Genomic DNA, 20836 nt, shown 5'->3' with positions numbered 1-20836 from the left:
TCAAGTTCATCAAGGACTGATCCGAGAGAGGACCTGGTTAGCTGCCCTCTTCAAGTGCTCCGAGGGACCATTGTGCACCGCTAACCTTCGCCGAAGCTCCCTGGAAGTCAGACCCTCGAAAGGCTGCTGACCGGAGACGGGGACCGCCGAGGCGAACGAAGTAAAGCACCGGACATCGACACCGTCAAAGTCCATTGCCGTCGACCAGGGTTCGGAATATCGCCGTAACCGCTGGAGGCCTGTCGAAGCCGGGTTGCCCAGAAGAGGGGACCACTTGACGCCGTGCCGCTGACGACTGGAGCTGCAAGCTCCCTTGCCTAAGACTTTTGATTCACAGACGTGCTCGTCCGCACCGCCGCCTGCCTTATCCTGCCGGAGAAGGCCAGGCCATCGATGCGCCGAGGAACATCTGCCGGTGGGTTTCTTGTCAACCTAAGACCACAAAGACTTCAACAACTCAATATCCTTGTCGGGCCACAGTTCTTCAGAAACTCTTTGCAGTCCTGAACTATCAAACACTGAGATGCCCCGCACACCTCATCCTCGCAGGACGTCGCCAACAAGCACCGCCTTGAACAACGCCGTGGTCTCGGCACCATCGAACTTTTCATCATCAACGCTAAGTTCACCTTCTTCAACACCTCTTGACGATCCATGGCTCCTGCTTTAAAGGGAGTCACTCAAGAAGGATCCATCGACGCCTCATCGAAGAACTCTGCTCTACCAGGTACATTGGGGGGGGGGGGTAGAAACCTTATAGAAGGAAATAAGACTTATAGAACAATATATGGACTGGGCTTGTGATATATCTTTAATTTACAGGTTGCCCAGGTGGGGGGATCTCCACACAGAATTGTGCCTAGTTGGTAGGCGTCAATATTCCACCCATTGTTCTAACCAAGTGCTTTCCTCCTATATCTATTGTTGGTTACTTTTATTCCTTGATCTGTGTGATATTCGACCAGAGTATAGTTGATGCACTTTAATGAGATCTGATAATAATTGTGGTACTACTTTAGAACTGTATGTATTTGCCATTGTGGATTTTCTGAGCACAAGGTGAGTTATTGTGATAGTGTACATAACCTTGAATATTAATTATATAATTTAACAAATACAGTGTGTGGACATTCCTTTGTGGGGGCTTGGGGACTACACTGTACTTAAGAACCAGCCTGCATCCCTTCCTGAGAAACTAGGCCTTGATTGCGCGACCAGCGCTACCCTATGGAGAATCTTGGCTAGGGTCCTCTGTGCCTCTCCTCTGCCATATAGAGAGCAGGATTACAGACACCCACCTCCAGTCTTTACGTGCCCTGTGAATTCCAATGTACCACTTACTGTACACCAGATGGAGTTTTCTTAGATATTCTGAATGAGCTTTTGGACAAGAGTTCCATGTCATTTCATCGCCTGTAATTTCACCCGTGTCATTTTAACGTGCACATTCCATCGAAAATGCTAATCTTTTTTTTGGGGGGGTTCCCAAAACACCCCTCCAACACTTATTTTTGATATTGCCTACCCGCACAAACCCTTATCTGCACTTTACCACCCCCCTAAAAAATTTGATGAGCACATTCAATGGAATGTACATGTTAAAATGCCTGGGGATGAACATACAGGCAATGAAAGGACGTCGTACCAAGCACAAGGTAATGGCAATGTTACAGGCAGAAACCTTAGGGGACTTGAAGGTTGGGGTAGAAGAATTAAAGACATGCATGTTCATAAGAAATACTGATAAATGTGCACCAAGAGTTACAGTTGCACCGCATAAATGAATTGGGTTTAATTTGAAATGCGTACCCAAATTAAACAACTTTTCCCCGGGAAACATAATAAGGCAATGCCCAAATGATTCCTAATGCCACAACATTTTCTTTCTCATGTCACATGATACAGAAAGTGTGCCATAACATTAATTTCACTGCACTGAAAGATTAATATTGCATGCCCCCAACATTCACTGGCATTTGTACAGACTACGAAAAGTGTCTCACGCAATCTAATATCATCTCCAATGTGTCTCAGGGCCACCCATTCTGCTCTCACTCTCTGGGGTTCCCTCTCCCTAGACTCACCTCACAGACCTTTTGTTGGCTTCACTAACTTGAAACCACTGAATGTTTCATTCAGGGTTGACTGGAAATATCAATACCTATCCAAACGAAACCAACCCTAAATGTAACTTTCCAAGTCCTCACTGCCTCTCTTTACATGTCTTTCAACTCAACTACTCTAACATCTGTTTATTATCCCTTTCTTTTTTTTGTTTTCATTTGTTGACTTTTTTTTCTTTCCTTAATATATCTTAATAACTCCAGCAAAACAAATACCACCTCTCTGGAATCTGCCTAATACTGAAAACAAACTCCAACCAAGAAGTATCCTTTATTCTCCAAGAGTTCAAAGTCAGATAAAGGTCTTCCCAATTTTAAATGGAATTCAACCTGCACCAAACCTTGATATTTAGGTGATTCAGCTTCCAATTGCAAACTTGCATTCAAGGCGAGAGACAATGTAAAAAGGCCACTTAAATGTGTGCACGTTGTTAATATAATTATGATACAAGAAAGGACCCGCCCCCCCATGTTTTATGTTAGCTTGTGTTACCTTTGCCATTGCTCTATAAGGTGTTCTTCCAATATTAATTTCTGCTTCAAATCAAAGACAGATATGTGCAAAACCGTCACACACATCCAATAGGACGTGACTACTGCTTCCAGGCAAAGCTCTGGACTTAGTCCAGTATTCATAATGTGATGAAATATTGCAATGGTAAGCTTGCCTCGTTGGCAGTTGGGCAACGAGTGGAAGGGGCCTTGAGAAGACCCGAGGCTGCCCCCTGAGGGGTTTCTACTAGTCTGCATGAACAGCATGTGTGGAACACTGCACTCAACACATATGCATGGAATCCAGTTAATATGAATCTAAAATGTATTTAAAATAACAAGAAAGAAGATGGCTTTGAAATTGCCCCGGCATAATCCGAGGCATTGAACAATGTAGTTATTTCAGAAACTTCACAATTTGCGGTTTGATTTCACTGGATCAAAAGAAACCGCAGTTCGAAGATCACCTTCTCAGAAATCTCCATTGAAGAAAGTTACCTTATGAAACAGTCCACTTCAATAATTGAAAACCCGCCTGTAAACGATATAATGGAGTGCGATTAGGGCAATCTCTACACTAATAAAACCATGACATCTCGTGACACTAACCTGGGAAAAGAGCAGCTGTGATTGATTAACTTCTCACTCAAAGTGCAAAGATCAGTGAAAATGCAAGGGCGGAGTATGGGCTCTGGAGAAGCCTTTGCTGGGGCAGAGGTGTGCATGGTGTAGTGCCAATGATCAAGGACATGACTGGTAATTCCATTCTGTAGAGAACACCGACTTCCGTTTTGACTCGGCAGGCGTATATTAGAACACAAACACATTTTGCACATTTCGCACATTACTGAAAGAAAAAGCAACATTTATTTTAATTCTTTCTGTTAAAATGTAGGCTGTACTGCGATCATCAAATTCAGTGGTAAAGTGAACACAGGAAATAAGCTGAGTTCTATGCCTATGTCCATGTTGATGCATAGGGTGAACAATCAATGCACTGAATGAACATACGCCATGCTGGCAATGTTCACAAAAAAGGTTGTTGAGTCGTAATAAAGGCTTACGTTTGGCGTTCGTGGATTTTTAGGTGGCTAAAAATCTTGACTGAACTCATCTGTTTTTTTCAGAAACATCAGTTGTCATTACTGTTTTTTATTTTTCTTCAGTTTCTGCTTTTTTTGCTTTGGGATTTTACATCATTGTATGCCTTTTCCTATAGTTATTTCTCGGGTTAATGAGCAGCACAGAAAAAGAAGCTTATGATCACATATTTTGCCTAGATTTCATAGTGATTGCAGCAACAACATCTACAAACTATCTGCATTAGATGTGGCAGAATACCCTGTGCCGTGACAATGTAGAACTGGAAGACAGTGGGGGATCAGAGAAAGCCACCAGCTACGTGATTCAAACTCTGGAAACAAGATATGGGTGACAGGAATTGCCATCTAGCAAGGGTGTAGCAAGGGTATAGAAACCCTGGCATTTTTGATTTTTATTAATTCATACAATTATGTGGTTAGTTCCATCTCTGAAAGGTTAATCTGCTAATTAGATTCCCCTTTCAAAAGCTCCTTGCCAGGGGTCAAGTCCTAAAAGAAAAGCTGGGGGACTCATTAGCATAGCCAAAGGGAAGTGACCTCGCCGTGGGTGACCTCGCCGTGGGTGACCTCGCCGGAGGTGACATCAGTTGCACTGTGTGCTTGTTACGGGCTAATGCACACATCTGGCCAGAGTAGACTGTATATCCTGTGGTGCATCCAAGTCAGAGAAAACATTTGACACAGACTGTTTTGTTTCACCCAAACCAAAAAAAGGTTTTATGCAGAAATTAGGACTATAGCATGTATTACAGTTCAGCAGACAAAAACACTCTACCCAAGAGAATAAAATACCCATTGCATTATTTTTTTCTTTTGTATCTTTATTGAACTTATATTGCGCTTAATGCCCAAGCGCTGTACAGAGTAACCAATGGTACAATTCACATGAACAGATTAACAGGAAACCAAAGATCAACAAGTAGATATGTTTTTAAACAGGACTTGAAAAGAAGAAATAGAAGGAAGAGGAAGAGAAGTCCAGGTATGGGGCAAGAAGATCAAATGAATGAAACAGCCAACAGAAGAAGATTCAGAACAAAGTGAATAAGCTGTTGAATAACAAGAAACTACAGATGAAAGTTAAGGGATGAGGCCCTAAAGGCACTTAAAAACAATACAAAGAAAATTAAAAAGAAGTGATTTTCAAAGGAAAGCCAATGTAAGCAGTGGAGAGCAGAAGTGATTGAATGTCGAGGAGCAGGAGTACAAATAATTTGAATAGAAGAATGATAAATGGAGCAAAGAGGAGCAAGGTGAGATACAGGAAGACCAAAAAGAAGAGAAGAACAGTAGAAAAGACCAGAAAACGCTGAAGAGGACATGAGAAGCTTAGCACAAGGAAAGGTAACAAAGCAATGAGCTTTTATAATAATAAAGAGTTGTTAGCGACAGGAACGAGAAATAGAGGATATGAGTAGATGAAAGATAGGGCAGAATCAGACATTAAGATTACGAGCTGAATTATTAACTATTAACAGAGTTACATATGTTCCTGCAGTTGTCACATTTGACATTGCATCCTGTTTTATTGAATGTACACAAAATCAATGTTTAACAGTCTTCAAATGCACTCATTTCTCCTCATCAGGGATATGTGCATGTTGACAAATGCTGGCATCACAGAAACTCCCACACATCTGCATACCTTTTGTTATACTGGGTTGCATGATCTACTTTGCGTGACTGGTTATCATCTGCATTGCGATGTGAAGACAGCCACCTGTTCACATATTGCAGAGGATCCCAAAGTGGCAGAGGAGGGCCCATGAGGTTTATAAACATTAAGGAGGAGAGGCGGCTAATGCTAAGAGTATTCCTTACAGGTGACAGAATCAAGTTAATTGTACTGAACCCCCTTTCACAGTCACTAGATGTTACTGGCAGGGTGTTTACTGCCCTCATGATGGGTTGCAGCTGTTTGGGAACTTCATTTCCACCATTGTCAATGTAGTCCCGGAAACCTTCACCTATAGAATTGTAATTCACCGAAAATCTCCTGCACAGTATTTCCAGCTTATGTTCACCCTCAAGCCACGGTTGTCAATGTTGCTGGGCCACGTCTGAGAATTAAGAACATCTATCTGGGTAACAAGTGTCTCAAATTCATCAGCCCAAGAACTATTGGTTGACCTATTACTTGCAGTCATGGGATATAATCGTGAACGTAAATTATCTGTCAAATTCTGGTAAAATTGAGGAAGATTTATTCTAACCTGTCCTCTTGACTCCTCCTGGTTGATAGTCACCCCTTTAAAGGACCCATTTTGAATGGAATCCGTTGCTTCTTTCAAATGTTTGCCAGGCACAGTTCGGTTGATAAGCTTATAGGCTCTCGGAAGAGTGACATCATCCCTCTGCAAAGCTTCAGAAAGAACCCCAACTTCACCTACTGCATCTGCAATACCAGCTAAATTAAGAAGGAAATCCTCAGATGTCATGATTTTATTGAGCCCAATGAATGTAGCACGATGCTTGCTGTCACGTGAAATACATGCGCTTGCCCTCAGGAAATGATTATGAAGTGCCGGGTATGACTCCCATAATGCTCGGATAGCCCTCTGACTCGAAGCAATCCACCTAATAGAAAAGATTCGAAATCCTTTGCGCATTCTGAAAGTTCACGTTGATTTTTGGGCGATTGGTGGTAGACTGCATACAGTTTTTAAAAAATGATGTCAGATGTTTCAGACCAGGGACAGTCTGAACAGTGTCAGACACGCTCAACTCAATGCGGTGGCACAAACAGTGCCATTTCACAATGCGGGATATTTTTCAGCTAACCTCTCAAGCACACCAGAGTTTCGTCCTAGCATAACACTTGCCACAACTCTGCATACCCCTATCACATTTTCTGCAAGGAACTCATGGCAAAACCCATGTTTGGATAAACAATTTAAAAGTGGTGCTTCAATAGACTGTGCATCCCCACCAGCCAATTCTAGGAAATCAAGGAAAAAGGTGATAGGCTCTTTACCGCCAATGGAAGAAGGAATATAAACAATTAAAACAGAATGAGATGAAACAGTTGTGGATTCGTCAACAAAAATGGACATTTTTTGGAGTCCATTCCACAATAATAGAACCAAGCTTCCTATGCATTTCTGAAGCAATGCAATCAGCTATTTGTGCTGCAGTGTATTGGCTATGTAGAATAGACCCCATGTCGACTTCATTAGCAACCTGCAATCCAATTAGATCTGGAAAGTCTAAAAAGGGACAATTATTTTTGGCGGAGAAATAAAAAGTGCAAAACACCTTCACAGTTGATGCAAAACAATGTTTTTGTTGCTCAACAATGGCAGACCGTAGCACCTCTTTCTTAGACTCAGCTTGGATTGTACATGCCTTCATGTGTGCTTCAGATCCTCTGTGCTTATGCATTTTCTTGCGTAGAGAAGTCAGCTTGCTAGCCTTTGTTGTGACACATGGAGCTATATTCCCAGAGACCCATTCCTTGGAAATGCTAACACCTTGGGACACTGACACTCCAAGTAGTTTAAACTCACTGCATATTATGCACCCAAGAAGACCATTTTCTACTCTTAGCCATGGATACGTTTCCTTGAATTGTGCCCACTGATTCAAGTCCCAACACTCAGGCAAGAGAGTGTTCTTTTGCAGAACAGCAACCTCATCATGTGTGACCAATACAGCTTCTGTTTGTGGATAAGCTGGGACATGGATTTCGCTGGACATGCTCCTCCCTGAATTTGACACTGTAGCATCTTGATTGGACGTACTCAGCTCAGGAAGACTGTCTAAATTGGAGCTTGGTGTCTTGGATTATTTTGCAAATAAATCCATAATACTGGATTTGCGTTTGCACTGTGCTACAGGAATTCGAAAAGACATAAAATAAGCTTGGTTTTAGTTTCATGTACTAGCATTTTGGACTCCATTATGGACTAGCAGTCACAAACAGAAAGAAAATGAACAGAAAAATAATTTCTATGAAAATGTCTAGGACGTTGAGTTTGTTGCGTGGTTATTAAACAATGCCTTTATCGATTTGCCCATCAACAAATTGCAGACAATAGTACTTTAGCAAAAGTATCAAGAGATTTGTGAAGCTTAATTACATAGCAGCAGGAGGTGTGTTCCAGCGGAGGTTACATTGTTGGTGGCACCTGGACAATAATGGACAATCAATCAAGTATCACACAAGATGTACAGTATATACAAATATTCTAGCATGTGTCCTCTAATAGGCAAAAATAGACATTAGTATGTACAATTCACAGGGGTTATGGCGAAACACAACCTAGAGAGATATTAAGTATCGTGTTCCTTAAGCCAGTGGATAGTCTTAGCTCTAAATTGTAAGTACGGGAGGTCCTCCCTAAGTGGTGGAGGTAGTGAGTTCCAACATAGGGCTGCTTTGACAGGGAAACTGTTCCCCCCAGACCTCATGCGTTTGAATTTGGACACAAGGAGGATATTGGCGTTGGCCTTTCTAGATGGGCGGGAGGAGAGGTCTGGAAAATCTAGTTATTAAATATTAAGGAGCTGCCTGGTGGAGGCACTTATGCGTCAGGGAGACAGATTTAAGGAAGATTATGTCTTTCCTTGATAGCCAGTTGACAGATCTTCTAGTATCCACGATATGTGCTTTTTTAGGGATGCTCAGGGCAGCTCTTAGAGCGTTGTTTTAAAGGATTTGGATTTTGTTGGTGATACATTTGTTGCAGCCTACATATAGGGCATTACAATAATTCAACTTGGACAGTATTAGAGCTCTAGCTAGTGTAATGATGAGAGGAAAGGTTTAGCTGCTCTAATAAGTTTACAGGTGTATGATGTGGCAGAAGCCATAGCATTCTATTGTTTTGAGACAGTGACTGTAGAATCTAAGTAGAAACCAAGGGTTTTGACCTCTTTGGCTACTGTAATCTTGTTGTTGTCGATTACAAAGGAGGAGTAATTTGGTCCTAATTTGGTAAGGTTTGAAGAGGTGCCGATAATGAGATGTTCTGTTTTGTCATCATTCAGGCATAGACCGTGTGAGGCCATCCATGCCTGAATGATGAGGTACACTTTATTTACAAAGGCCAAATCCTTATCGTAGTCACAGCGGGATGAGGATCTGAGTATCATCAGCATAATTAGTGTAGGTGATACCCAGACCATCTAGATCATCGAAAAGGGGCTTTGTAAAGATGTTGTACAGGGTGGGAGGGACACAGGAACCTTGGGGTAAGCCACAAATAATAGGTGTAGGGTCGGCGGCTGCTAAGGGGGAGAAAACTCTCATACTGCGGTTGTTAAGGACGGATTGGGTCCAGTCAGTTGCCTTTTGAGAAAAGTGGGCTGCTGATTGTAGATGATTGCATGGTCAACCAAATCAAAGGCTGCTGAGAGATCAAGGAGTAACAGTAGTGCAGTCTTCCCCTTGTCTCTCAGCTCGTCTATCTGTGTCTTGAGATCCAAGAGAGCAGTTTCGGTGCCGTGGCCTGACGCCAGACTGTCTGACTCCTAGGAGGTGAAAGTGTTCAAGGTAATATTGAATTTGTTGGTATGCTATTTTGTCTAGGATTTTAAGTAAGAATTGTACTGTGGTAATAGGGCGATAGTTCGTAGGAGTCGAGGGATCTAAGTTAGGTTTTTTAAGGAGGGGAGGACCCACGCTTGTTTCAAGTTATTAGGTATAGTACTTGTGATGAAGGAGGCATTTATTAATTTGGTGATGAATGGTGCAAGCTCACGCGCCACATCTTTTATCAGTTGTGCAGGACAAAGTTCCCCATGGCAATTTGAAGGTTTGAGAGTTAGGATAACCTTTTCAACCTCTTTAGTAGTGACTTTATGGAAATTGAACTGGGGGGTGGGAGTAGAGGGGGTTGGTTGAATGGGTGGTCCTGTTGTAAAGCTGGTGATACTCGTTTTGATGGTTGGGGAAGTGAGTCTTTTTTATTATTTATCTTAGTTTGCAAGGAGGTGATTTTATTAGCTAGGGCATTTTGTATGCTCGTACACCAATTTTTATCTTTAATGCAAGAGTCGGGTGTTTGAACAGGAGATTCTACCTCTTTCAGAATAGTGAAGAGCTCCTTGGTGTTAGATTTGGCAAGCGAGATTCGAGAGTTGTAGGAGGGTTGTTTGGCCTGAATGATTTCTTGTTTATACTGGGTGGCTAGTATATTCAATTTGGTCTTATTGATTTCTGTGGGGTGTGATCTCCAAGTTTTTTTGCAGCGTTGTTTCTCCTGTCTAAGGGCTTTCAGATGGGGGAGAACCAGGTGTATGTGTTGACGTGTTTGAGGGGTTTGCTTTTTCTCAACTTTAGGGGTGCAATGTTATCAAGGGAAGAGAGCATAACTTTGTTATACAGATCTACCATGATGGAGGGGTCTGTGTGGTCAGGGATAGCGTTCAAGGTCGGTAACATCAGAGGGATGAGATTTTCAGAGGTAATATTTCTTTTGTTTCTAGTCTGGGCAGCTGGGGCGATACTAATAACTTGTGCTGGTAATGCCTTTAATGAGAACATGATCAAATGGTGGTCAGTCCAAGGCTGTGGCAGTATAGATGAGGCCAGAATAGGGTAGTTATGCACAGCTAGCCAGTCAAGAGTTCTACATTTGATGTGGGTAGGCTCTGTGATCATCTGGATGAAGCCTAATTCCTCTAGGGTGTTGTTAATTAATAAGGCATTGACATCTGAAGGTTGTTAAATCCAAGGTTGAAGTCGCCTAGTAAAATACTTTGGGATGAATTCTTAAGATTATTTGAGATGATGTTAGTGAGGTCTTCCTCAAAGGACCCTAGAGGGCCTGGAGGTCGGTAAATGAGGTGGATAGATATAGATTGTGTATTAGATAGCGTTAATTTGGCAGTTAAGGATTCATAGGATCCTAAGTTGAGGGACGGAGAGCATTTCAGAGTGAGTTTAGATTGAGCTATTATCGCAAGGCCTCCACCTCTAGATGTAGTTCGGTCCAGTCTTAGCAGGGTATAGTCATCTGGTAGGGCTAGCATAATTGCGGGAGCAGCTGCTGGGTGAAGCCAGGATTCAGTGATGGCTAAGAAGTCTAAATCTTCGTTGTATAGTATGTCAGATAGTTCTGTTGCATGGGCTACCATGGAGCGGGCATTTATAAGTGTAACCTTAATTCCAGGTTGTGTTGGTTTCGACAGTGAGAGCTGAGTTTTGAGGGCATCTTTCTGGGTGTGGATAGGCTCACGGAGGAGTCTGCTGTTGAGTTGACGAGGATGTTGAGAGGGGCTAGTATAGCCAGGGGTGGCCCTGACATTGCTATGCAATGATTTGGATAGAGGGTCATAAAGCCTTGGTAGTCTGCCACGTAGTTTAAGGTTCCTTTGTAGAACAGTGCAGGGAGTGGTAATCATGTCACTTAGTTTGTGAGGATTAGTCGTAGGCATGAGTGGCATGAATGAGAGCGAGTTAGGGAGCAAGGTGAAAAAGTCTGAATTTATAATGTATATTAAGGATCTGAGTAGAGCAAAAAAGGAATTGTTTGACCTGCCAAGATTTTGTAAAATTATCTAGGTCAGTGCATTATGTATCTGTATGTAGCTACTTATATCAATAGTTATTGGCCAATGCATGCCATGGTTTTACCTCTGTGACTGACTAGTGCCGATGCCGCCTCCGCACTGGGGAAGGGAGGCAAAGTGTTGGTGGGGCCAATGCTTGATGGGACTCTCTGTTGACCGTTGTCATCTCCTGGCTGGGCTCTCAACCAGGCCCTCTCATGCTGCAGAGGAAGATGGTCCATGGCAGGGGCATCTAGGTCTTTGGGGATATGCGTGGGCCTCCATTTGATTGAGTTACTGACCAAATAACCTGTTAAACTGCATCACAAAAACACCAATATTTTAGAGTATGAAAGCTAAGGGAATCTCTGAAAAGATCCTCCTTTCCTCATCATTACATTTCTTATTTGCAAATTAGTTTATCCAGTAATTTCTTTGTATGCATGTTTGGTGCTTCACTGCCAGCATAGTTGTTACTTTCCCCAAGAATAACTGACATTTTCAACACATTGAGAGTGAACATTGTAGGTTCCATTTTATGTAAATTGTAATTGATAAGTTCATGAAGCATCACCTTAATAGCTCCATTCCAAATAATGTTGTCATATTTTGTCATTACTTCCATTACCACTCTGCACCCACAACTCCCAGCTCACTGACCCTTGACTACTGATAATCATAGTTCTGGTACAAGGGTAGCATATCTTAAATGTAGTCCCAATGCGTTGCAGAGACATGGCCGTCACTGCATTTGTCAAATGACCATGAGTGACCTCTGAACCTGCTCTGTGCAACTGGAGAGCAGGCACTGTAGATCAGGATATTGATGCAACAGGGCACAGGTAGACACCATAGCTATCAACCTTTTCTATCCCTAGGGAGGGTAAAAAACACCCAATTTTGTACATGGTTGTTAAGAGTCCATTAAAGTGAATGGGCGAGTAGGGGCCGTGGCGGGTGAGTGAACTGTTTACAGGGCAGGTGACACCCACCAAAAGCACCAAAAACATGTGAGTTGAGACATATGTACACACTATGCTTCTGGCATGACACTAATGATAGGGTAATTTGCAGATCAATATCCCGTTTCAGTAAAGGAATACCTGCATCATTTTATTAGTAAACAATAGAAAAAAACAGGGCTTCTACACCCCTGCCAGAGGGCAACTCATCAGAGTTGGTATATTGTCTCCATTTAATTATGTTGCATTCTGTGACATTATGGGTGAAAGGTCATGAAATGACACTTCCTGTGTTGTCAGTTATGCACATGAGTCCCACGACACAAAAACTGGACACTGTTTGCAGGACATTCAAACTCGCAATGCCAATTCTGGTGATAATTGCCTTCCTTGACACCGGTTTGTGAGTTGGACTTGGCCAAACAAATCTATACTATGATAGTATTGGCAGTGGCTGCGATCATCCATATAAGATGAAGTGAATGCAGCACTTAGGTGTACTCAAGCTTTATAATGCACACATATACCTCCTGAGGTGTTTCCAGATACTGTTAAAGAAAGGGTGATTCTTCACCTGTGAAGGGAACGGTGGTGGGCGAATGGGCAGTTAGCACAAGTGTGCCAAAGCACCACATGAGGGTAAGGGTATTTTAAATGGTTCCCATTTTCAACAACTCAAAAGATATACAATTATTTTTGGGGCTTCGAGCAGTTTGAACAGGTGAGGCTTACTCTCTAAAGTATTAGCTGAACAATGATAATATCACACGCACCCAATGTGGGAGACCTGGACATGGTCAGCAAATCTTGTAGGATAGTCGAGAGAGTTATAGTGCCTGCTGCAGGGATCCACATGCAATTCAAAGTGCCTGGGTTTGGATCACAAAGGGTTGTCTTACCGTCAGCCCCAGCTGAAGATATGTGGGGGACCATTTCAACATGATTGTCTCCCGACCCCTTAATGTGTATGAAAATACAACCAGCCTTGGAGCAGAAAGTGATTATGCTGCTTTATTGCGGCAAAGTTATCATCAATAACCATCTCCTCTTGAAACTCTAAGTACACACATTTCTTGGAATGTATTTTTATACACTTTATTTGCCTTTTTGCAATCCCACACACAAGCATGTGGTATATCTGTATATATTCATTTACACATGGTGAATCATAAAGCAGAGACTTGTAAATAGGTGTTATTTTAAGCACAAGGAATGTAAAGCAAAACCTTAATAAATGTCTATATCAACTGAACCTGTGAAGATGTGCTCAGTTGCTTAAATTGTCCACATCCCGGTTTCACCAACCAAAGTGTGTGATCCTGGGCAAATCATTTAAATGTACTGTGTGTCAACTTCAGCTCCATAAGTGATTCTGATTCACTTAGTAGCTTATGATAATATATTATATTATTGTTTTTACAGCCTAATGATTCTAGAGTGGCTCCATATATAACGATGTAGGTATTTTGCACCGCACAGTTATTTGCCACTTGGCTTGCTTACGACAACTAATTCTAAAGTCACTTCCATGGCGCCTCCAAATACCAAAGACTGATGGTACTACTTGTGATGTCCTTTTCTGTGAAGTCATTTCTGTTGTTGCAATGTTTGCATGTAATTTGCCCCAGATCTCTAATAGATGAGTTTCTGGCATCTTTAACGATTCTAGAGTTTCATTTTTTTTTGTTATGTTTTAAAATGTCATCTGTCACTAATGTCACCCATAAAGTAGATTGGGGCAGGGGTGGGCGGTTTGGGGGCATGAATGAGACTGTATGGAATTGTGGGCACTGGATTTGGGGGAAAGTAGCAGGACTTTTTTCTGTGGCTGCAATGCTGGATACTCCCTTGGGGACAGGGAGGTGGCATGGGGGGGTGGATGAGCAGAAGCAAGGGGTGTCCCAGGTCAAGCACAATGTGCCCGTCCAGTTCCCGTTTTCCCCTTCACATGACATAACTGGTATTGATGTCAAAACTAGAGTCTTGGGGCAATTTGAGAACTCAAATATAGTATATAAACGGCAACGTGGCAGGGCTGAGAAGGGAGGGACGTGCGCTGAGTTGGGCAGGGAGAAGTGGAAAACAGAAGCACCACAGCTGCTGGAATGAAGGCTACCAGATGAGATGACGGATGCCCCATGTCATCGAGAAACATCTCTACATCACCTGTACTTAGTTTTTGCCCACTTCCCCTTTTTATAACTTACTTTAATTCATTTCACTTCATTCAAGGCTCTTGTCTTTCGGCGGCATCCTCAGCTCCCGGTAGAATGGTGGGGGAGTTGGGTCCCAGAGGTCGGTGCACCAGCCAGCCAGTCGACATACCCTTGGGTAAAATAACAAGCAGCCCTACTCAGGACAGTGACAGGCCTGTCCTTAGTTAGGGACCCCATCTCCAGTGGAGGCACAGTTGTTCCTGTGGTCTAGAGAGGTAAAACATTTTTTTTTCAAAAAGTAAAACTAAAAAGGTACAGTGCTGTCTGGCAGATTTCAAGAGGCCTGTCCGTCCCAGTTAATCATTGTTGAAAAGGGGCACAGGGTCAGCAGGTCTTCCTGCGAATTAAAAAAAACAAAAAAATAAAAAAAGTAAAAGGCACGATGCTGGCAGCAGGATGCTACGTGCCTGCCAGACTTCAAGAGGCCTGTCCCAGTGAACCGTGGTTGAAACTGCCCTTCAGGATAGCAATAGGATAAGGGTCAGTGTGTATAAAAGCAGATGTATTACAACATCATATCCTCTGCATTGTCCACAAGGATTTCTGGGGCCCGGGTCCAACATACCTTCAGCTATCCCTCTGCAAATACCTCCCATCTCGAGCACTCCGCTCCTCTACCTCTAACTCCCTCAGGGTCAGTTGTTTCTCAAAGAAACAAGCTGGGGGTAGATCTCTGTCTTCGGCTGGGGCCTCCCTCTGAAACAGCCTCCCTGCCAATCTAAAACTTGAGGAGCACCATCTCCGGTTCCGGAAGCACCTCAAGACCTTCCTCTTTGCTTCTGCCTTCTCCCCTCCTCTCCCCTGCTTTTTCTACTCTCCCTCAGCACCATGCACATGGCCACCCTCTGTCCTCCGGGCCCAGGTGCACCTGCTCATCTTGCCACCCTCACGCACTGCCTCCGGGCCACCCCTTGCACTGGGGTCTGTATCTGTACCCATACAGCCCTCCCCTTTCTTCCTGCACTTATCAGACCTACCCGGCCTGCTGCCTTAAACCCAGCACCTGCCACTTTCTGGCTGCACTCCCATTGTTTGTTGCCTTTTTATTTATTAATGCATTATTATTTGTTTTTTTCCTCCTCGCTCCGCACTCTCCTTTTTGTTCCCCCTTCCATGCACTTCTACTCCTCCCCCTCTACCCTGCACTTGCACGTTCTCAATGTCACTGCGCCTAGTAAGACGTTTGTTTTTGTTCTCCCCTGTTCCCCTTCCCCTGCCTTGTCGCCCTCTGAAACACTTGTGTATGAGCGCAATAGAAATAAAATATCAATGTAATCTCACTAGACAACCTAATATAACCAATAAAACATGTTTCCAATAAACACATACACATTCACCCACTTGTTAGGGTGGGTGGGCTCTCTTAAACCTCATATGGAAAGACCCCTTCTATTCATTGCATGGGTCATCAATACCACAATCCTCTAAACACCTGCAATGGCGCAGACTCAATCACATTGCAATGCACCCAAAAAGGTGCACTCTCTATCACAATGCAAGGCACCCACAATGGTGCACTCTCTATCACAATGCAATGTCATGGGACAAAGTCCCCTGTATGCCAAGTTACACTATAAACACTTATGAGAAATACACCTGTGTTTAACCCTATATATGCTTCAATGGTTAAGGCAAAATCATAAGGCAAAACCATAAATCATAATTGATACTTACGGGAAGCTAAACACATTTTAAGCAACACGAATAAGAAACATATGAAACCATTTTGCAGGGGCACTTTAAAGCATTATAAAACAATGAACAAACCACAAATCAAGAAAGAAAACCTGTTCAAACCCTAAATGTCTGAATAATCAAATCACACAATTCTGTGTGTGGCGACCCCTTAATCAGTGCACGTCCTCAGTGCCACTATGGTGCTCTGGATATGCTGTCAAACCACCAGAGCTTCTGGCCGTAAAACGTCCCTCTGCATAAAACACCAGCTCCATTCTACTGATAAAGTGGGGTTTAAGTAGGAATCCATCTCATGGACTCCTATGGAAAAGCTCAAAGCAGCTGTAAAAATAAGCAAAAGGCAAAAGTCCTATGAATTTGTAAATACTAATCTCACTGCATCGGCAGCAGGCCTGTCCATTCTGTAAATAAAATCAAAGGGTGTGGGTTTACAATAAAAAAAATCCTTACACGTGTCCCTGAAGGTTTCACCTAATTTGGCAGTCCTCCCTCGGCTCATCGTGGTGCCATCTGCTAATGGCAGAATGCTTGTTACTCTTATTTATAAAGAGCAGCGGGCTTACAGTTTTGTGAACAAATGTTCTATGCCACTCTTAACATAAGCAAAAGAAAATATTCTCCATATCAAAAAACATTTCTTAGTTTTGTCTGGAGAAACAAAAGTTACAATCACACGCACAAACTGCTGGGCCTGGCCTTTCCTGTTTGGCAACAAAACTACAACTCCCAGAATGCAACTTAAAGCCCAGGACCCAGTTGTGCATCACCAAATTACACAAAGTCATCTGGCAATATTGCTGTACTTTCAATACACTTCACGACTCACCCAGACGTTTCCTTTCCTTAAAAGGCAAAGTGTGGTACTCCAGGCTCTGGTCTATCGGCGGTACAAGGTATGGTGCTGGCTGGCAGACTTCAAGAGGCCTATCCGTCCAAGTGAATCTTTGTTGAAAAGGGGCACAGGGTCAGCAGAGCTTCCGGCGGACTAAAAATAAAAATAAAAAAAAGAACAAAAAAAAGTAAAAAGGCACGATGCTGGCAGCACGATGTTACGTGCCTGGCAGACTTCAGGAAGCCTGTCCAAGTGAGCCGTTGTTGCAAAGGGGCACAGGGTCAGCAGGGCTTCCTGCTCCTGTGGACAAAACCACCCCCCAAAAACAAAGTAAAGGCATAATGCTGGCGGCACTGTCCTACGTGCCCCTGGCAGGCTTAAAGAGGCATAGGCTGTCCCAGTAAGATGTTGTTTAAAAGGGGCGCAGGGTCAGCAGGGCTTCCTACGAGTGTTTTCCATGGTAAATATGGCTCTCGTGCTTGCCACTGACTCCACCCACCCACACTCAGTAATGTTAATAGATTTCATTGGCTGATAAACAGCCAATGAAAATAAAGTACACTTTGTTACTATGCAGATCCAGGCCTGGCCTGCCTGCTTTAAGACTGTGTTTGTTTGCACGTGTTTCAAGTTCAAGGTTGGTGCTGTGATGAAGTCCCCCGGCCTATTAACCTGGGGACTGCGTTTCGAGTCCCAGGGACGGATGAATTAAAAAAGATATATAATGGATGTTTCTTATAATTACATCCACCCGTGGCCTCTAAAATACCTACGGGGGATGGCGTCCACCCTCTGAAATAGTGGGTGTACCCCGTCCACCCGCGTGTACCCTCGACTTGAGCCCTGCTCCTTGCCAAAAGCATAGGCTATACCTATGCCCTGCAGCATGAGTAGCCAGTGGCCACAGCAGTTTGAGGGGTCAAAGGAGCCCATCTGACATCTTCAGTGACAGCTAAGTCTCCTGTTCCAAAAACTGCATAACTATGAAGATAATGCTCTGGGGGCACTGCTGGCACTGGCTACATGTTAAACTGTAAATATCAGCCATACCTGAGGTTAAGATATGGTAGCCAGCATCTCTCATCATTATCCAAGGCACTGCAATTTGATATCACAAATGTGCCCTGCCTGTGAGCCCAGCTAAGCTGTGTATTCCCCCCAGCCCGGGTGATATGATATGATATGGTATTTGTAACGCGCCTATACACACGTGTTTCAAGGCGCGACAAGGCAGGGAGGGGAGGGACAAGGGGAGACAGACAACGATCCTACTAGGCCAGGTGTCATTCAGATCGCGCAAGTGCAGGGGTGGGGGAGGGGGAAAAGTGCAAGGGGAAGGGGAGGGGGGGAAGTGCAGTACAAGGTAAGTGGCGTAAAGTAATAAATAAATAAATAGGGCCAGCTGGTGGCAAGTGCGAGGTAAGTGCAGAGCAAGTGCTGGGGAAGGGGGGGCTGTAGGGATACAGAGACAGTCCCGCAGTGCAAAGGGGTTCCAGGGCATCAGTGCAAGTGGAGAGTGGCTGGGCCCAGGACCGAGGCCGTTAAGAGTGGTCCAGTTGCAGGATCAGTGCAGTTTCAGTGAACAATTAATTAGCTGTTCAGCAGGGGAGAGGGAGAGAGAAAGCAGAAGCAAAGAGGAAGGTTTTGAGGTGCTTCCGGAACCGGAGATGGTTCTCCTCAAGTTTCAGGGAGGCAGGAAGGCTGTTCCAGAGGGAGGCCCCTGCCGCGGAGAGAGATCTACCCCCAGCTCGATGCTTCGAGAAGCGGCTAACCCTGAGGGAATTTGAGGCGGATGAGCGAAGGGCTCGGGAAGGAAGATATTTGGGAAGAGAGAGTTGAAGGTATTTAGGACCCAGGCCCCAGAAGGCCTTGTGGACAATGCAGAGGGTTTTGAACTTTATCCTCGCAGCCACTGGGAGCCAGTGTAGAGATTTCAGTCCTGGAGAGATACGGTCCCTGGGCTTGAGGCCAAGGACAAGTCTCGCAGTTCTGTTCTGGATGAGTTGCAGAGGGCGGAGAGTGGAGGCAGGCAGGTTAAGATAGAGGCTGTTACAGTAGTCCAGCTTCGAGAGAACCAGGGCTCGGGAGACAGTGAGCTTCTGGGGGAAGGAGAGGAAGGGAAGAATACCTCTGAGGAGGTGCAGCTGGTAGTGTGACCTCTTGGCGACGTTTAGAAATATGAGGAGAGAAGGAGAGTGTGGAGTCGAAGATGACCCCAAGGTTTTTTGCCTTGCCGGTAGGAGCAGGGAGGGGGCCAAGGGAGGCAGGCCAGAGAGCTGCAGGGAAGGAGGGAGTGGGAGTACCGATGAGTAGAATCTCAGTCTTACTGGCATTAAGGCAGAGGTCATTGGCGGCACACCATTCTTGGATAGCAGACAGACAGTCAGAGATGAGGGAAGGAGAGGGGGAGGCTGAGGGTAGCCTGAAAATGAGCTGGGTATTGTCCGCATAGCACTGGAAATTAGGGCAGAGAGCGACGATGCGGTGGGCAAGGAGTGCCAGATACTGGTTGAACAGCCAGGGAGAGAGATTAGATCCCTGGGGGACACCACAGGTGGAGAAAAAGATGTCGGAGAGGAAGGACCCCAGTTGGACCTGGGAGGGTCGATTTGTAAGGAAAGAGGTCAGCCACGCCAGAGCCTGACCAGTGATACCCAGGTTTTCCCGGAGACGGTTGAGCAGGATGGCATGGTTGACAGTGTCAAAGGCAGAGGAGAGATCGAGCAGAATGAGAACACACGGAGTGTTGGAATCGAGGTTCAAGAGCAGGTCTTCACGGATGTTCAGGAGAGCAGTTTCCGTGCTTCTGGCAGCTCTGAAGCCAGATTGATGGTCATGAAGACTACCAACAGATTCAGAATGGAGGTTAAGCTGGGAGATGGCTAGTTTCTCCAGGAGCTTGCCCAGGAAGGGAGTGATGGAGATAGGGCGATAGTTAGCCGGGCAGGAGGGGTCGGAGGAGGGTTTCTTGAGAAGAGGGTGCACAAGGGAGTGCTTGAGGGGGGAAGGGAAGACTCCAGAGGCGAAGGAGTGGTTGCAAAAGTCAGCCAGGGCAGGAGCCAGGGAGTCGATGTGGTCCTTGATAGTTTTGGAGGAACAGGGGTGAACCTGTTTAGACAAGACTTTCATTGATCGGACTTGTCTGGAAACCTCGTCAGCAGAGAAAGGTGGAAAGGCAGAGAAAGAGGGAGGAGGGGTGACCGCAGAAGGGCCAGAGGAAGGGCCGGGTAGGGTGGGAGGGAGGTGAAAGGAGGAGAGCGAGGACAGGATGTCCTGAGTTTTAGAGATGAAGTGAGAGGCCAGTGCAGTGCAGAGGGCCTGGGAGGGGACAGGAGAGGTAGAGACTGCATTAGGGTTGGCCAGCTCCTTGCAGATTTTAAAGAGTTCGGCGGAGTTGTTTGATGCCGCAGAGATGCGGGCTTGGATAAGGGCTCTCTTCTTGGTGAGAACGGAGAGCCGGTACTGCCTTTGGAGCAGGCGGCAGGCCAGTTTGTCAGAGGATGAACATGAAGCACGCCATTTCCTCTCTGCAACCCTGCACTTGCGTTTTAGGGTGGCGAGATCCGAGTCATACCAGGAGTTACATTTGGCTTTGGGCTTCAGGCGGATTCTCATGACGGGGGCAAGGATATCAAGAGTAACAGATATAGCAGAGTGGAGCATGGAGAGGGCTGTGTCAGGGTGGGAGTCAGCCGAAGGGGCAGGGGGGGGGCGAGAAGGTAGCAGCGAAAGCCTCAACTGACACACGCTTCATGGGTCGGATGACCGAGAAGGTGGGTGGCAGTGAAGAGGGTGGCTTTGCCTGTGGGGTAGGCAGGGTGAGGTGGGAGGATAGGAGAAAGTGATCACTCCAGGAGAGAGGAGTGGAGAGAGGGATGGAGAGGGGAAGGTCAGAAGAGATCAGAGCATCAAGAGT

General features: G+C 44.8%; 1 long non-coding RNA gene across 1 annotated transcript in view; it reads right to left on the bottom strand.

The window, feature by feature from the left end:
* Positions 1-17430, bottom strand: part of LOC138535973 (uncharacterized) — a 90690-nt gene extending 73260 nt beyond the window's left edge. The window contains exon 1 of the long non-coding RNA XR_011284888.1: positions 16915-17430. This is a non-coding gene — a long non-coding RNA (uncharacterized lncRNA). The remainder of the gene's footprint in view (positions 1-16914) is intronic.
* Positions 17431-20836: the final 3406 nt, after the last annotated feature.

Source organism: Ambystoma mexicanum, chromosome 1q, assembly GCF_040938575.1.
Source record: "Ambystoma mexicanum isolate Mex_15411 chromosome 1q, UKY_AmexF1_1, whole genome shotgun sequence".
NCBI lineage: Eukaryota > Metazoa > Chordata > Amphibia > Caudata > Ambystomatidae > Ambystoma > Ambystoma mexicanum.
Note: the sequence above shows the minus strand (reverse complement) of the source record. Positions and strands in the feature narration are given on the sequence as shown.